Source organism: Alexandromys fortis, unplaced genomic scaffold (genome assembly GCF_014885135.2).
Source record: "Alexandromys fortis isolate MF-2015 unplaced genomic scaffold, M_Fortis_MF-2015_v1.1 scaffold_65, whole genome shotgun sequence".
NCBI classification, from domain to species: domain Eukaryota; kingdom Metazoa; phylum Chordata; class Mammalia; order Rodentia; family Cricetidae; genus Alexandromys; species Alexandromys fortis.
This window is the reverse complement of record NW_026067986.1, coordinates 75,659-93,296: the sequence shown is the minus strand read 5'-3', so window position 1 is coordinate 93,296 and position 17,638 is coordinate 75,659. Positions and strand designations below refer to the sequence as shown.

Sequence of the window (17,638 nt, the reverse complement as noted above, 5' to 3'; positions counted from 1 at the left end):
TTTTTTTTTTTTTTTTTTTTAAATTTATTTGTTGTGTATGCCTGCAGGCCAGAAGAGGGCACTGGACCTTATTACAGATGGTTGTGAGCCACCACGTGGTTTCTGGGAATTGAACTCAGGATCTTTGGAAGAGCAGGCAATGCCCTTAACCTCTGAGCCATCTCTCCAGCCCCGTTTAACCACATCTTTACCAGCTTTTGGAGCCTGTCCTGGAACTTGCCCTGTAGGCCAGGCTGGCCTCTGCCTCCTGAGTGACGGGATTAAAGGCCTTCATTGCCATTGCCCGGTTCTGTTCATCAATTCTTATAACTATTTCCTGTGCTATTGAAATCCTTTCCAGAAAGCCTTGGCAATGCCTGTATCCTCAAATGTCTCCCTGGGTTCTCCTCTAGCAGTTTTGGAGCTTCGGGTCTTCTGTTAAGGACTTTTTTTGGTTTTGTTGTTATGTATGTTTTATTTCTCTGAATTTTATTAGTGTCTGTCTTTTGATTAGATTGGCTAGTGATTGCCAATTTTATTTTTTTCAAAGAACCAACTCTGATTGGCTCTGTGTATTCTTTTAGTCTCCATTTTTTTAATTTCCAGCATGGTTTTTCTTTTTTTGTTGCATAATGCTCTCAGACTTGGCTTATTTTTTTAAACCTAGAGGTACATCGTTATGTTATTTTCATTCTACTGGATTTTTAGTGTACGGGCTCATAGTAATAAGCGTTCCTCTTAGAAGTGTATTAGCTATATTCCAAGGGTTCTGCTAAGAAGCACTTGCACTTTTCATTCGATTGTAGGAATTTTAAAATTTTTGTCCTGATTTTCTGAGTAGCCATTGGTCATTCTAGAATGTATTGTTTAGGATCTTGAATATCTGTCTATTTTCTGTAGTGTGTTGTTTTAGTTTTATTCTGCTATGGTCCAGTACTTGTCTATATTGGGTGTCATGGTCCGAGTTAATGAGGACGGCTGAGTGAGGACAGAAGACTGCCCAGGGTGGGAACAGCTGGAGAACCGCCATGAGCGGGCTGCCCATGATGCTTGAGCATTGCCGGGCATCAGTGATGATGGTGGTCTAATAAGGTACAAGAAAAGATTTAGATTCTTTTGTATTTGTTAAAACTTATTTTGTTATCTGAGGTGTGGTCTATCTTAGAAAAGTTTCCATGGGGCTACGGAGAAGAGTGCATTCTACTTTCGTTGAGGGAGTACTACATAAGATGGCTAGGTTCATTTGATCTGTGGTGAGTTCAACTTTGAAGTTTGTTGATTCTGTTTGTTCGAATACTTAGTTGAAGACGACAGGGGTATCAAAATCATCTATAAATTACTGCATTAGTATCGGCTAGACTTTTAATGCCCATTAGTGTTTGTTATTTTTAATTAGGAGCCCTAGTATCTGGCACATGTAAATTTACATTTTTTTATTTATTAATATACAGTGACCTTTATCTGATTAATTTTGTTTTGAAGTCTGTCTTTTCATATATAAGAATAGTTGTGTCAGTTTCTTCCACCTCCCAAGTGCTGGGATTAAAGGCGTGTGCTACCACCACCCAGCTAGTTTTTGATCTTGTCAGGCAATCTACATGCTTTATTGATGAGTTAAGTCTGTTTGCTTTTTAAGGTACTTGGGACATAGTTACTAATTTCTGTAATTGGGTCTTAGCTGGGTTCTTTTCTTTCTCCCTGATTTGCTTGTACTATGTTGGGCGTGATTATTAGTTCTCACTTGTTCATCTGTTCCTGTCTTTTCTGTGCTCTTCAAGACTGAACAGTATTCCTTCCAGGATCTCCAGGAGTACTGGCTTTCATGGTCACGAACTGCTTTAGCTTGTTCTTGTCATGAAATGTCCTTACTCCCAATTTAAAGATTCATTATTGTATGCGCCACAGGAAATCAGAGGATAACTTGCAGGAATCTTTCTTTACTTTCATCATAGGGATGCTAGGGTCCATCTCGGGTTGTCATGTAAGCACCTTAGCCCACCATGAGCCTTCTCAGCAACTCCCTTCCCTTAATTTTTTTTTTTTTTTTTGGAAAGTGTTAGCATTTAATTGGCCTCCCTGAGTGGCTTCAAGCCACCAGAACACAGGCACCTCCAACACCCTTTATCTTCTCTTCAGCTCTTCTGCTGAAAAATTTGGCTTTCACGATGACAGGCTGCTCCTCTTTAAGTGGTAATGCCTCATCCCAACTTTCCCGAAGTAACCTGGATGATATTTGTCGAAGTTTATCCTGTGATGATGCATGCCTCCAGCGTTCCCGTGTCCTCCTGGATGCTTGCGGTGTTTACCGATGCGGCCATGGCCGTGTCTCACGTGGCCCCGGAGTTTCCGGGTCTTCCTCAGTCTGGATGGCATGGCGGTGGCAGAAAGGAAAGAGGCCCCTTCCCTTAATTTTAAAAGACACTTTGCTGGAGGTGAATTGTACAAAGTAAGCAGCCATCTGATCTCACAAGATAGTTTAGGGAATTTAAGTTCATTTGTCTAGTTTAAAAGATATTCTTGCTGTCATAGCTGCTTGTGTTTAGTTTCTAGAGCATCTGGAGGTAATGGCTGGTGACAGCTGAGCCACAGAGAAAGAATATTGGGGGACATTTCATAGTGATTGCGTGGAGGGGCAAGTAGAGTGTTGTCAGAAGTAAATTTTCAGTCGTATCTTCGTATGTGTGTTCATCAAGATGGTTCTGTTTTTTTCTTTTGGAGAAACATTATCTATCTTAGGGTTCTCTTGAGTTTGAGGCCAGCATGGTCTACAGAGTGAGTTCTAGGATAGCCAGAACTTCAGGAAAGATTGTGTCTCAGAAAATAAACAAAGCACTGCTTACTCTAGTAGGGGTGGGAAATCTTTTGTCTTTCAAAAAAAAAAAAAAAAGTACTTGCTGTCTTAGGGTTTCTGTTACTATGAAGGAACACCATGACCACGGTACTTCTTAGAAGGAAAACATTTAATTGGGGTGGCTTACAGTTTCAGAGGTTTAGTCCATCATGGTGGAACTTCGTGGAGTGCAGGCAGACATGGTGCTGGAAAAGTAGCTGTGAGTTCTACATCTTGATCCTGTAGGCAGCAGAAGACTGTCCCACACTGGGCATAGCTTGAGCATATATGATCTCAAAATTTGCCCCCACAGTGACAGACTTCCTCCAATAAGGCCACATCTCCTAATAGTACTCCTCCCTATGGGCCAAGCGTTCAAATCCATGATCTATGGGGGCTATTCTTGTTCAAACCACCACGTCTGCTTTTCCGTATCAGTTATGTAATCTGCATGGCTGGGTCTTCATTTTAGTGCCACATAGTGCGGAATTGTTCTGTTTTATTCTCAGGAAATACATTAAGAAATATTGGGGTCAAAAACAAACAAACCAAGAGGATAAAGTTTGCTGCTGCCCAGTGTGTTTCTGGGATAAAAACAGAAGATGTCTTCCTCTTAAATTCTCCAGTTTTTTTCTTCTGGAAGCTATTCTGTTGACCGGATCAATTTTAATTATAAAAAATTATTCCTGGAGATATTTTGGCAAAAAACGGAACATAACTAAGAACAAAGTTCTTTATATTGTTTTAGATGGAATTTTTAGGTACGTCATTGTGAAAGTATTTCCTTCAACCAGCCGACCCCAAACTGGATGAACATTGCCTTTTTGGTAGTTGTAGAGAAGATGGGTAGTGTTGGTGGTGTCTAGCTCTGAAGCCCATGCTGGCCTTGACCTCATCATCGTGACTTTCAGGTGAAGGGATCGTAATGCTCGCTGCTTGGTCTGCTCCCCTCCCTCCCTAGTCTTTGAAATTTTTAACCATTGAAAGCTTTATTGGGCCCCAAACCAAAGCAGTGTTAAAGCAGTTGCTTCATGTGATTTCTTTCTTTTTTCTTTTTTTTTTTTTTTTCTGTTTACTAAGGTGGTGGTTCTCCAGGTCTGAGGTATTTGTGTAAACTGTCAAGATGTTTAGTTGTGGTTTCTACAATGTTTAGTTGTAAAGATTCTACAATGAAAACAATAGACATTTGAGTGTAAATAGAAAATTATATTAAGTATACATTCGTGCTCTAGAAAATATTCCCCTGCTACGACTCAGCTCGTAGATTACTAAGATGATAGGAGAACTGTTAAAAGACAGAAAGCAGCCATGAGTGATACAGCTGTGTCTGCAGTGCCTCCCAAAGGCACATGGGTGACTACATGTGCACATTGTGTGCATACACAAAAGAAATAAATATTATTTTAAAACTTAAAGGGTTAGCAAGATGGTTCAGTGAGTAAAGGTGCTAATCACCAAGCCTGGCAACCCGAGTTTGATCCTCAGGTCGCACATGGTAGGAGACTTCTGCAAGTTTTCCTCTGACCTTTATACATATGCTGAGGTAAGCATGCACTCCCATGTACACACACACACACACAAGTAAATGCATTTAATACTTTTAAGTCCTGTAAAATTTAAACATGATTTGAAACACATGTAAGGTTCTCTATATACACTCTGTATTAGGCAGGTTCCAAACAGTAATCAAATCTAGTGAGTCTTTTTTGTTTGTTTGTTTGTCCCCCCCCCCGAGACAGGGTTTCTCTGTGGTTTTGGAGCCTGTCCTGGAACTAGCTCTTGTAGACCAGGCTGGTCTCGAACTCACAGAGATCCGCCTGCCTCTGCCTCCCGAGTGCTGGGATTAAAGGCATGCGCCACCACCGCCCGGCTTTAGTGAGTTTTAAGAAAGGAGAAGTACAGACTGCCCTGGAAACTCAAGTGTCTTCAAAGCTGAGACTTGAATGAATTATTTGGGAGGTGAAGCAGAGTGTACCAAAGGGTAGAGGCAGAAAAGAACACCAAATATATCAGAATATGGGCAGTATGACCATGCCACAGACAGGAGGAATGTACATTCCCATTTTCTGTACCACAGTGCTAACCGTGCAGCCATCTACATCTGAGGCCTCTGTACAGACTTCTTTTTATTTCATCGGTGACAAAACCTTTTTCCATTCTATTCACATTACCTACGCTTCCAGCTTTAGGAGCAGAGGCAGTAGAATCAGGAGTGGGAGGTTAGCCTTGGCTGCCTAGCGATCTGTACTTACTTATGACGGCTTTCTTTCTACAAACAGCAGAGGTAGTTATAGAGACGATAAATTAATTAAAATTAAAAATATTTACTGTTGGGGACTGGAAAGATTGCTCAGTGGTTAAGAGCACTGACTGCTTTTTGAGAAGAACCAGGTTCAGTTCCCAGCACCCACATGACTGCTAACAACTGTCTGACTCTCACATACGTGCAAGCAAAACATTGATAAATATAAAATAAATTAATTAAAAAATATTTACTACTGAGCTGGTGAGTTGTGGCGCAGGCCTTTACAGGCAAATCTTGGTGAGTTCAAGGCCAGCCTGGCCTACAGAGCTAGTTCCAGGACTATTACACAGAAAAGCTCTGTCTTGGAAAACAAAACAAAAACAAAACCCAAAACCAAAAAAACCCTACTATCATATCCTTTCCAGGAAAGATTTTGCTTTTTTTATTTGTTGGCTTTTCAAGACAGAGTTTCTCTGCTTTTCCCTGGCTGTCCTGGAATTCATTCTGTAGACAAGGCTGGCCTTGAACTCAGAGATCCAGTTTCCTCTGCCTCCTGAGTGCTAAAATTAAAAGTGTTTGCCACTATGCCTGACTGAACTTTTAAAAATTTTAATAGGATGAATACACTGTTTACAAAATTGCGCACTTTTTGATGAATGTTGGCACATGTGTTTGTATATAGATGCATGTTTGTGTTGATGCTCATGTACATGTGTGCATGTGTGGAGAATAGAGGACCTTTCTCCTTTTTTTAAAAAAATTGTCTTTCTCCCTTTCTACCCTCTCCCATGGTCCCCATGCTCCCTGTTTACTCAGGAGATCTTGTCTTTTTCTACTTCCCATGTTGATTAGATCCGTGTACGCCTGTCCTCTTTGTTATCTAGGTTCTCTGGGTGTTGAAATTAGGAGTGGCAGGGCTGCGTCCCCGGCACCCGGCCACCTGCATGGCTAGTTTATACCCAGAAATAATTACACGGAAACTGTATTCTTTCAAACACTGCCTGGCCTGGCTAGGTCCAGTTTCTTATTGGCTAGCTCTTACATATTGTTCTAACCCATTTCTAATATTCTGTGTAGCCCATGAGCTGGCTTACCAGAGAGGATCTTAACCTGCGTCTGTCTGGAGTGGGAGCATCATGGCGACTCACTCACTCAGCTTCTTTTTCCCAGCATTCTCCTCTGTCTACTCCGCCTACCTAATTTTCTGTCCTATGAGGGCCGAGGCAGTTTCTTTATTATTAACCTATGAAATCAACAGATAAGATACAAGACCCACCTCCATCATCTGGGGTTGTGAACTGTAGGCTAATATTCTTTTTTATATCTAAAAGTCACTTATGAGTGAGTACATATGATATTTGTCTTTCTGGGTCTGGGTCACCTCACTCAATATGATGTTTTCTAGATCCATCCATTTGCCTGCAAATCTCAAGATGTCATTTTTTTTTTCCTTCTGCTTTGTAGTACTCCATTGTGTAAATGTACCACATTTTCCTTATTCGTTCTTTGGTTGAGGGGGTTCTGGCTATGACAAACAATGCTACTATGAACATAGTTGAGCACATGTCCTTGTGGTATGATTGAGCATCAATATATATATGGATATATACCCAAAAGTGGTATTGCTGGGTCTTGAGGGAGGTTGTTTCCTATTTTCTGAGAAATCGCCATACTAATATCCAAAGCAGCTGTACCATTTGGCACTCCACCAGCAATGCAGGAGTGTTCCCTTTACCCCACATCCTCTCTAGCATAAGTTGTCATCAGTGTTTTTGACCATGCTTTTAGGTGTTAAAGTGGAATCTGAGTTGTTTTGATTTACATTTTTCTGATGGCTAAGGATGTTGAGCATTTCCTTAAGTGTCTTTCAGTCATTTTAGATTTCAGCGAACGTTTCTTCTTGATTGTGCTTAGAAACGCCATCCAGTGTGGCCTACAGCTCAGTAATCAGACTAGCCAGTGAGTTAACGATCCTCCTCTCTCTGCCTGCCCAGTGGTTGGATTACAAACTGTGCGACCATGCTCAGCATTTTTACATGGTTCCCTGGGGTCCAGTTTAAGCTCTCTTGCCTGTAAGGAAAGCACATTTTTCACCTGAGCTATCTTCCCTGTCCCTCAACTTTAGTTGAGTTTGGAGTGTGTTGTTTTTGTGTGTGTGTGTGTGTGTGTGTGTTTTTATTTTTATTTTTTTTTACGTAGAGCTACTTCTTTGGAATGAGTTGTATTCCCCCGAAACCTCTCGTATGTGTTCACAAGCCTGCTTGTGGGAGCCAGAAGTTAATGTCAGGAATCATCCATGAGGCAGGGTTTGTTTATGAAAACCAGAGCTCTCCAGTATGGCTAGTCTTGTACCCATGTGCTCTCGGAATTCTGCCTTTACCTTCTGAGGCTGGACCTGTGTGGTCATTTACGTGAGTCCTGGGGGCGCCAGCTCATCCTCACGCTTCCCAGCCTGTTTTACTTGTTGAGATAAACTTATAAGAGCAAACTTTGTTGGTTTTTGTTCAAATTATGTTCTCTATGTAAGTATCATGATTGAACACATTTAAATATATAAGAGGTGACAAGAAATGAGAAAGGTAATTATTTTTTGTGCTATTGCAGAGACAATTCTAATTTTCTTAAAGATGTTTATTTTATTGCTTACTTGTTTACACACATATATATGCATATGTCTGTAAGCACCCTCAGGGTGTTGAACCCCTTGGTGACAGACTTACAGGTGATGGTAAAGTCATCTGATTTGGGTGCTGGGAACCGAGCTCCAGTCCTGGAAGACCAGCATGCCCCTTAACTGGTAAGTCATCTCTCATCACCTAATTGTATTTGTGTGTGTGTAGGGGGACATGCCATGGTGTGCTTGTGGAAAACAAAAGACAGTTTTGGAATCATTCTCGTCTCCCTTCTTATGGGTTGGAGGGATCAAATAAGTTGTCAGACGTGTGCAACAAATGCCTTGACCTGCTGAGCCATCTCCCCAGCACCTACGTTTTGGTTTAATTTAAATTTTTATTAGTCTTAAAAAGACTTCTACCACTTTGCGTGGTGGCTCAAAGCTGTACTCTATTCAAGGCCAGTCAGGTCCACTTAGTGAGTTCCGAGCTAGCTTGTGCTACAAGGTGAGACCCTGTCCCAAACAGTCAAAAAAAAAAATCCTAAGAATCCAAAAGAAAGGACTGCTGTAACACCTTCATTTTATAGAGAAGGAAGTTGATAATGCAGAGATAAGCCGCACACCCAAAGCCAAGAACTTGTGTTCAGTAATTAGCAGGTTGTGGAATTTCTTTTCTTTTTCTTCCCTCTCCCTTTAATTCTTTTTTTGAGACATGTCTGTCATGTAGCCTAGATTGGCTTTGAGCTCATTCCTTCTGGCATGTCCTGCCATGTGTAGCCAGTTCAGGGATTTTAATTCATCTGGTAGAAGAGCTTGTGTTTGCACCATTGTATTCTGCTGCCTGTTTGTGGGCATAACAGGGAGTGAGGTGGGAAAATTGGTCAAGGTTCAGATGCTATATTAACATAAATCACTTTTAAAAAGAGAAATACAGGCCAGGTGGTGGTGGTGCTCACTTTTAATCCCAGCACTTGGGAGGCAGAGGCAGGTGGATCTCTGTGAGGTCTGGTCTACAAGAGCTAGTTCTAGGACAGGCCCCAAAGCTATAAACCCTGTCTTGAAAAGAGGGAGAGAGAGAGAGAGGGAGGGGAAGGGAAGAGAAGAGAGAGAGACAGAGAAATAGGTTATTTTCCTATAGTTATTCCACAGCATATAGATTACAAACTATTTTTGTTGGAAAAAAGTGAAACCTGTAAGAGTTACCCGAGCTGTGAACCACTGAGCCATCTCTTCAGCCCCACCTTAAATCTTGTTGATTGTCCAGGAGTGCCCTCCCTCAGGCCCCTCGGTTCTCCTCTCTCCAGCTGAACCAGTCTTTAGTTACTTCAGCCTCCGTGTGTTCTGCTCCTCAGCCCTTTCAGAGGTTACCTTGCCCAAGCTTCTGCAGCACAGTTTTGTGTGTTAGCACCGGGTGTATCTGTTGGCTTTGGGTGCCTTACTTGCTCTGTTAATGCAGCTTTCCAACCTCAGAAACCCTTTTCTCTTCATTTCCGTATCTGTAATAGATGCTCAGTGAATGAAGGCAGCCCTGAAGGGCCAGCCGGGAGGGTTGGTCCAGATGGAACTCACAATGCAGGCAGTTCTAAATACAGGTCACACAGAAGTAGGAGAGAGACTTGAAGCAAAAGTCTCTGTGCATCAGCATGCACAGTGTCATGTGTATATTGGCTGCCTAATTCTGGAAGTGCCTTCCGAAGTCTGAAACTTAAAAGTTTGGTTGAAATTGTGCATACCTTTTGTATTTTGTTCCTTTACTATCTCTCTTTGAAAACAAATGTTAATACATAGGGTTTTTTTTTTTTTTTTGAGTGCTTATGGATCTGCTAATTTTAGTGTGTGAGTGCTTTAAATTTTATTTTTAATTCTTTGTCAGCTAGAACACAGAAAAGGGGCCTTGGTATGAACTAGCGTACACTCTGATTATATAGTTGGCTGAAGTTGTGCCTGCTAGAGGGCTAAGTCCGTACTTCATTGTAAAGCATTTCCTCTTACTGTTTGCTTTGCATCTTAATTTAATGAGAAAAGCATTGCCGGTGCTGGTTGTACAGTGATGAATTAAGGGCCAGTCTTTCTAGGTGTGGCATACCGTGGTAGTTTCTTCTATGGCTGAGGCAGGAGGATCACAAGTTTAAGGTCAGTCTGAACTACATAGTACCTTGGGAGCTAGCACCAATGTTTTTTTTTTTTTTTTTTTTTAAAGTCAGGTTGGGTAGCTTACACCTGTGAAGCCCAGCACTTAGCAGGCTGAGGATTGCAGCGAGTTCCAGGCAAAACCTGGCCTACATGTAAATTTCAGACTAGTCAGGGCCGGCCGCATAGCTAGACCATAGGTCCTATATATATATACACACATACACACACACATACACACATACATGTATATATATATATATAAAACCCACTAAGCCGAAACAGTACAGGGCTGGTCATTGCAGAGTTTTTAAAGGCTTTGCTTCATTTCTTTCTCTTCATAAGCAACCTTAAAAAGATTGTCTTCTTTTTCTTTGCCCTTCAGACTATCTATCCAGTGCGATTTCTACCTGATCACTTTATTTACATTTATCTGGAAAGGAAGTATAATGCTCTCTACATGTTAGGAGTTTCTCATCTATTTGTATGTGCACACACATATGTCACATACATACGTGGAACATCTTTTATTTATTCTTTGACAATTTCATACATGTAAACAATACATCTTGGTCATATTCATCCCAACCCCTTTCTCTCCCACTTCATTCCCTCCAGAAACTTCCAGCACACCCTTCCTTTCATGTTCTCTCTCTTTTTTGGGGGTAACTTACTGAGTGTTGCCTGCTTGTGTTCAGGTAACAACAGCTGTAATGAGTTCATGAACACAAGGCTGTGTCGTGTCCAGAAGATGGCATTTCACAACACTCCCAGTTTCTGCCTCCTCCCCCAGGATGTTCTAGGGTGTGTGTGTTCTTGATACAGATGTCCCAGTTAGGGCTGAACACCCAGGAGTCACTTACTGGGTAACTGGATCAGTTACCAGTCTCTCCGTGAGCTGCTAACACTGCAGATTTTAAAGCCTACACAAGCTTGAGGGCATCTCTGATCTATATTTTGAAGCATAAATATTTAGAAGACAGTTTGACAGCTTGTCTATTTAACAACAGCAGAGGAGATAGAAGCTGAGACGCAGTCTGAGGATTTAGCAGAGGTAAAAGGTCTCTCTTGTAGCACAACTATTAAAAACCCAGAGACAGATATTGGGGTTCAAACTGAACATCAGAAAAGCAGAACAGCCAAGCAACTTGAGAGTTTTAACCTCTACCAAGGCTCAGACAAACAAAGGGGCGATCTTGTTCTCAGTGTGACTGCAGACTGCAATGAGCCCTTGTCTCCTCCTGCCTTAAATACCCCCTCTGCCCAGCCATATCACTACCATCTCCACCTCCCTGGTGCTGGGATTAAAGGCGTGTGACTTCTGAGTGTTGGATCACCTTTGTGTGAGGTCTATTTCATTTTTAGACAGCTGCAATCTGTAGCCCAGGGTGGCCTTGCGTCCTGGAATTAACGGTGTTTGCCACCACTCCCTGGCCTCTAGTGGCTTATCTCTGCACATTGATCTTCAGGCAAGCTTTATTTATTAAAACACAAATAAAATATTACTATGCTCTCTAGTGGCTGCCTGCACTGCTTCTCTGATTTCTCAGCTTTCACCCCCCTAATACCTTACTCTGGGTTTTTATTATTAAGAACAATTAGAATTTGTTCTACAGTTTCTGTTTTGTTTTGTTTTATATAGGGTCTCAGTGTGTAGTCCTGTCTGTCCTGGAATTCACTCTGTAGCCCAGGCTGACCTCAAACTTATAAAGATCCTTCTGCCTCTGCCTCCAAATGCTGAAATTAAAGATGTGAGCCACTATGCCCAGTTTCAAACAGTTTTTAACTGAGGTTCTCTCTTTTCCTGGTGGCTTTAGGTTGTGTCAAGTTGATAATAAAAGCTAACACATGAGGTCATCTCTAATTCAAGGTCTCGTAAAATTTAAAGGAAGTAATGTATAGAGAACTGTCAATGTCCAGCAAATGTTAATTGCTCAGTGTTGGTTGTATTCACTATTTGTTTTGCTCTTTATTATATAGTCCTTGACTCAACAAATAAAACAATTCCTGGAGAGATTTGTTTATAGTTTCAGGTGACAAATCGTAAGTCAGTTGAAGCTAAAGTATGAGTAGGTGGACATGAAGATACTTTTGTTTCTGGTTCTGATGCTGAAACTCTCTCCTAAGGCAAACTGAGAAAATGGGACAAAAGATAGGAAGCAGCTGTTAGTTTGCGAGTGTACAAAGCAGCTTATTGCAGAGAAAAATGGAGCCTGCTGGGAAGAGACCTCTCTGAAGGGCCGAGAGTGGTGGTGGTGGTGGTGGTGGTGGCAGTGCCTAGAGAGACCGTTGTGCCAGCCCACACGCTAGGGTAAGCTTACACGATTGCTTATCACACAGCAAACATGTGGGAACGTGATTCCTGACAGACTTCCTGTGTGCACGTAGGGGCATTTTCAGAACACGGTGCCTGATTAGATTGGTGGGATAGAAATAGGCTTGAGGGAGGTTGCATTGACTGGAAAGAGTCCTGGTTTCACAGAAGAAGGAGTTACATAAAAAAGACAAAACTTCAGAGTCTCCTATCTTTGCTAAAGGAGTTATGTAGAACTTGCTTATCAAGAAACTCCCTCAAGGCTGGACAAGGAATGACCCGAGGGTCCTCTACGTTCAGAAAGTGTTTAAACACTGACCAGACAGTGATATTTTGATCCTTCACATGTTTAGTAGAGTCTCTAGAAGGACCATGCCTTGATAGTAGGGCTAAATTATAGAGAAAGGGTTATTCTCATTTTTTTCCTTAAAGTTAAAATCAAAACAAGCTGTAAAGGATCAAGCTGATCTACAGATTTTGTAACTGACTTTCAAAATAAAGCCCAATAATTTTCAAAGGATGATAGAAAAATCCAAGTACTTGAACATTGTCATAGTATCTGGAATCTAATAAAGCAATTTATTCAATGCAAGAATATGTGAACTGTAATGAAGAGATGGTAGAATCCAAGAAATAAGTGAAATTGGCAAGTTTTATTTAGGTTTTGTGTGTGAGAGAGAGAATATGAGAAGATTGTGTGTGACCGTGTGTGTGGATCTCAGGACAACTCTGTGGGGATTGACTTAGAAATCATTGAACTTGAAAGCATAGTGATAGAAACTACCCAAAAACACAGAAGAAAGACTCCAGCATAGATGGAGTTGTACTTCCAGAAATAGAGGTGGAGAAAAGAAAGTCTTAAAAAAGACTTGAAAATTTTCACCTTTATAAAAATCTAACCTAATTGGTTGAAGTTCAGTTAATCCTGAGAAGAATAAACTCATAGAAGATTATTTAAGGCAGATTGTAACCAAACAACTGAGAACTTGTGTTGGATAAAAATAGCTGAGAAAATATGTTACTGAGGAACAACAAAAGAAGAAAGTTTTGGCAAAACCAAAGTAAGGCAGAAAACAGAATGGAATATTTTGAAATGGTAGGAGGTAAATTGTAAAATCAATTACCACACACAGCCAAAATGTCCTTTAAAGGCTATATGTACTTTCCGTACATGGGAAATTGTCTTACCGGGAGTAAAGGTGGCTCTTTGTGGGGAAGGGAAATGATATCAGATGGAAACCTACCTTTACAAAGGAATCGACGGCACCAGAGGCAGCAGACAAGTGAGAGAAACACATTTTTATTATTATTTGATTTCTTTACAGGATGATTGCTTTATTACAGAATTATAACACACTGTGGCTCTATATGCATAAGATATATGCATAAGATCTGTGACCACAGTGATACAGAGGACAGAAGCAGTAGTGGAAATAGTCTTACGTTGTATGTAAAATAGTATAACCTAATTTGAAGACGTACTATGATACGGTAAATGTGCATATGTTCAAAAGCCCTTAGAATAATTGAGCAAAACTTCAAAGAAAAATATAGTTAGTGTGTCTGTAGATGTTTAACTAGCCAAAATTTGGAAAAGGGGGAAAAAAGAACAGACTGTTGGGACAGGGAAAAAATAAATACCAAGATGGTAGATAGGTGTGATTGCATTAATTGGTGTAAACATTTCAGTATGTGGTGATGCATACTTGCTATCCTAGCTCTCAGTAGGTGGAGGCCTGAGGGTCGAGCGGTTCAAGGCCAGCCACTGTTAGTGAGTTTGAAGGCAGCCTGAACTACAGGACCCTGTCAAAGGAAGGAAAGAACAGACTTTAAGAATATCACTAAGGGGCTGGAGGGATGGCTCAGTGGTTAAGAGCATTGCCTGCTCTTCCAAAGGTCCTGAGTTCAATTCCCGGCAACCACATGGTGGCTCACAACCATCTGTAATGGGGTCTGGTGCCCTCTTCTGGCGTGCAGGCATACACACAGACAGAATATTGTATAATAAATAAATAAATAAATAAATATTAAAAAAATATCGCTAAGGAGAAAGAGGATCATTTCTGCTGTGTGATTCCCCAAATGCCCTATATTAGAGGTTCAGTCCTAGATCCAGCATGTTTGTTATGTGTGCCACTTGTAGAGAGAGGTCAGAAGAGAGGGCATTGGGTCCCCTGGGACTGGAGGTAAAGGTGCTTGTGAGCCACCATGTGGTTGCTGGGAATTGAACCCAGGTCCTCTGGAAGAGCAGAAACTACTGAGCTATCACCTTTTGAAAATTTGTGGGAGTAGGGTGGACTTTGTTAGGTTTGCTTACAGTCTTCTCATTTTTACACTTGAAAAGTTTCCTCCCTTTCCCAACATCTACCCTTTCTACTTGTTGATTTTGTGGATAATGGAAGTTCTACAGGTGTGCAGATCTAACACAACATAGCAAGGGTCACAGACCTTGTACAAAGGAATGTCTAGCGGTCATGATTTCAGATGCTCTGCTAGTGTCATTGACGTTTACAGAGAACCAGTTTGTCTGGAACTGGGAGTTGGAGCTCTGAATTCCAGAGCCCAAGGCATTGATTGAAAATTTCAGTGTTACAACTTGCTGTGCATAGTCTTTTCATAGACTTTGTTTTTTAAAGAACAAGTTAAGCATGTTTGAGCCATTGTTTGGATTTACTTTGAATAAAAAAGTGTCTGAATTCATTGCACATACCTGTTGTTAATAGAAGACACATCAGAAGACATTTTCTTCTCTGCATATTAAATCCGCCACATTTGGAATAAGTGATGATTTTTCCTCATAACTAAGGACATTAATGTTTCCCCTGTTGGCCATTTACAGAGATGCTTTTATATGTCAGGTATCTTAACAGTGGAACGAAGCAGACTTGCTTTTTACTCTGTTGCTCTGTTTAAGAAGCACAGGACTTTTTCTTTGACTTACTCTGCCTCAGCACATGGGAGTGGGAGCTTTTGTTTCCTGGGTATGGGCGGCTGTGGAAGGAAGATTTCTAGAGGAATGATTTCTGAATTAGCCAAACTAAAGAAAGGGATAAGAGGGTGATCTAAGCAAAGAAGAACAGACCTGGAGACTGCTGTTGACAAGACTCCAGAGGGATTGAGACTGAAGATAATCTGCCAGGTCTTAAAGGGTCTTGTCAGCTGTCAGGGGCTCCTCCTCGGACTTCCTTATAAATACAGCCTTTGTTCACTGAGATTCCCTCCCCACCAACCTCTTCATAATTAATTAAGGCAATAAATTTGTCAGTTTTCAAAACTTGGATTGAAAGAGAATAATGCCAGGGTAGGGGTATAAACTGTTGTGAGCAGGCCGCGACTTACTCTGTTTTCCAGGTTGACCATTGCACCATAGGCTTTAGAAAATGTGTGGTTTAAGGGAAGGAGTGGGGTTCTACAGAAAATGTTCAATATTTTTAAAGTTTTAAAGGAAGATTTATTTTTAACATTTATATATATATTTGTGTGTGAGAAGATTTATTTTTATCATTTTTTATATATGTGTGTGAGGAAGATTTATCTTTATCATTATATAAATTTGTGTGTCTGTGTGGGGTCTGTGCACACACATATGTGCAGGTTCCTGAGGGTCCAGATCCTCCTGTAGCTAGAGTTAGAGATGCCAGAGGTCCAGGATGTGCTTTTAACTACTGAGCCACCTCTCCAGCCCCTTTTAAAGTTAGTTTTTTTCATTGTATTTCTTTGTGTGTGTGTGTGTGTGTGTGTGCGCGCGCGCGCACACACGCGCGCGCGCGCGCGGGGGGGGGGGGCGCATGTCAGTCAGAGGACAGGTGGGAGTCAGTTCTTGCCTTCTACCTTGTGGGGACTTGGGATCAAACTCAGATCATTAGACTTGGTAGCAAGCACCTTTACAGGCTGAGTCATCTCTTTGGCCACAAGGAAACGTTTAGGATTTTACTTGTGACTGTATGTAACTCTTCCTTTCTCTGAGTCATTATAAAAATAATAGTCCCAACGGTCTGAGGGTGGGGTTGGTAGAGGTTACTTCTTGGGTAATTGGAAGTCCTTGACATGAAATCAGGCCCATTTGTAAGGTTTGTTTGATTAGTGTTCTAACAGGAACTGAAGCAGTGACCGTTGTTGTTGGTGAAGAAGTGTGCCAGACAACTTTACCTGTTCAGCTTTCCACGAATATGCACAAGGTTGCTTAATTGTGGATGTTCTTTTTGTCCCCGATGAGACGGCTGTCTTGCAGCTGTCCCAGGTGGTGATTATTTAGTTAGAACATGTATGATCATGTATATTGCTTTTCATTTCTCACAATAATTTGGGTACACATTTTCTTGAATTTATGAATTTGACATTTCTATTCTGTTAAATCAAAACATGCTGTATGAAGAAGCTGTAGGTACATGGAGAGATAGGGATAGTTCTTTTTTTTTTTTCTTTTTTGAGACCAGGTTTCTCTGATAGCTTTTTACAACAGGCATTGCTTTAATGAAATAGTTGCCTTTGTGAAAGCAAATTATTATCTGAGACATATGTGTTGGAGCACCTCTTGGGACGAGCACCAGCATAGCTGCTGTGTTATATATAGTCATGTTTTGTTAGTGGATATGAGTCTGGTACCTAAACTTTGATACTTAGTATTCTCACACATACATGGCCTTAAGAAGAGCAAGGTGCTGGCCACTATGTAAATCTAGAATGATAATACTGTTCATACGGCCTTACGTGTTTCTTTGTGCCCGTTTGTATGTGTACACATAAGTACATGTAGGGAGTTATTCTCAACTTATTTTTTGAGACCATGTCTCTCACTCAACCTGGAACCCATTGTTTGGCTAGCTTGGGGCCAGCACTCCACAAAATTCTTCCTGTCTCCTTTGTAGCAGTGGGATTACATGCACATGCTACCATACCGGTTTTTTACGTGGTGATGGAACTCAGGTCTTCATACTGAATGGCAAGTGCTTTACCAACAGCCATCGACCTCACTAGCCCTTTACTTACTGTTTTTTAGCTTGAGTTTGGCATGCACCATTGATCTCAACAGTTGAGAAGCTGAAGCCGGAGGAAGGTAGCTTGAGCCAGAAGTTGAGACCTGCTTGGGCAATATCATAGCAAAAAGAAAAAAAATAAAATAAAGCCCATGTTAAAATTAAACTTAAGCCTAAATTAACCATGCTTACACTTACCTGACTTCCTCCCCCCAAAAATAAGAACAGTGAATGCAGTTTCTTCTGGTGTGTATAGTGAATGCATTTGTACATGTTTAAGAGTGTGTGTGTATGTATGTGTGAGTGCTCACACATGCATGCGGAGGCCAGAGGTTGACATTGGTGTCTTTGAGAAAGATTTTATTGGGTACCAGGAAAATACTCAGTTCTTTAGAAAACTCCTAGGCTCACTCCCTAGAGATTTCGATTTGGTAGTTTTAGAGTAGGGTCCAGGAATGTGTATTGGTGGAAAGAACCTAAGAAACCTCAATTCAGATCTTACTATTACAGCAGGTAGCTGTCTACTCCCCCCCCCCCCAATCCCTCCGCG

At 41.1% G+C, this 17,638-nt stretch overlaps 1 protein-coding gene and 1 pseudogene across 1 annotated transcript in view; one reads left to right on the top strand and one right to left on the bottom strand.

The window, feature by feature from the left end:
• Fam117b (family with sequence similarity 117 member B) overlaps nt 1–17,638 on the top strand; it is a 55,719-nt gene that overhangs the window by 15,070 nt on the left and 23,011 nt on the right. The window lies entirely within an intron of this gene.
• LOC126511822 (60S ribosomal protein L27a-like) lies at nt 19–4,509 on the bottom strand (annotated as a pseudogene).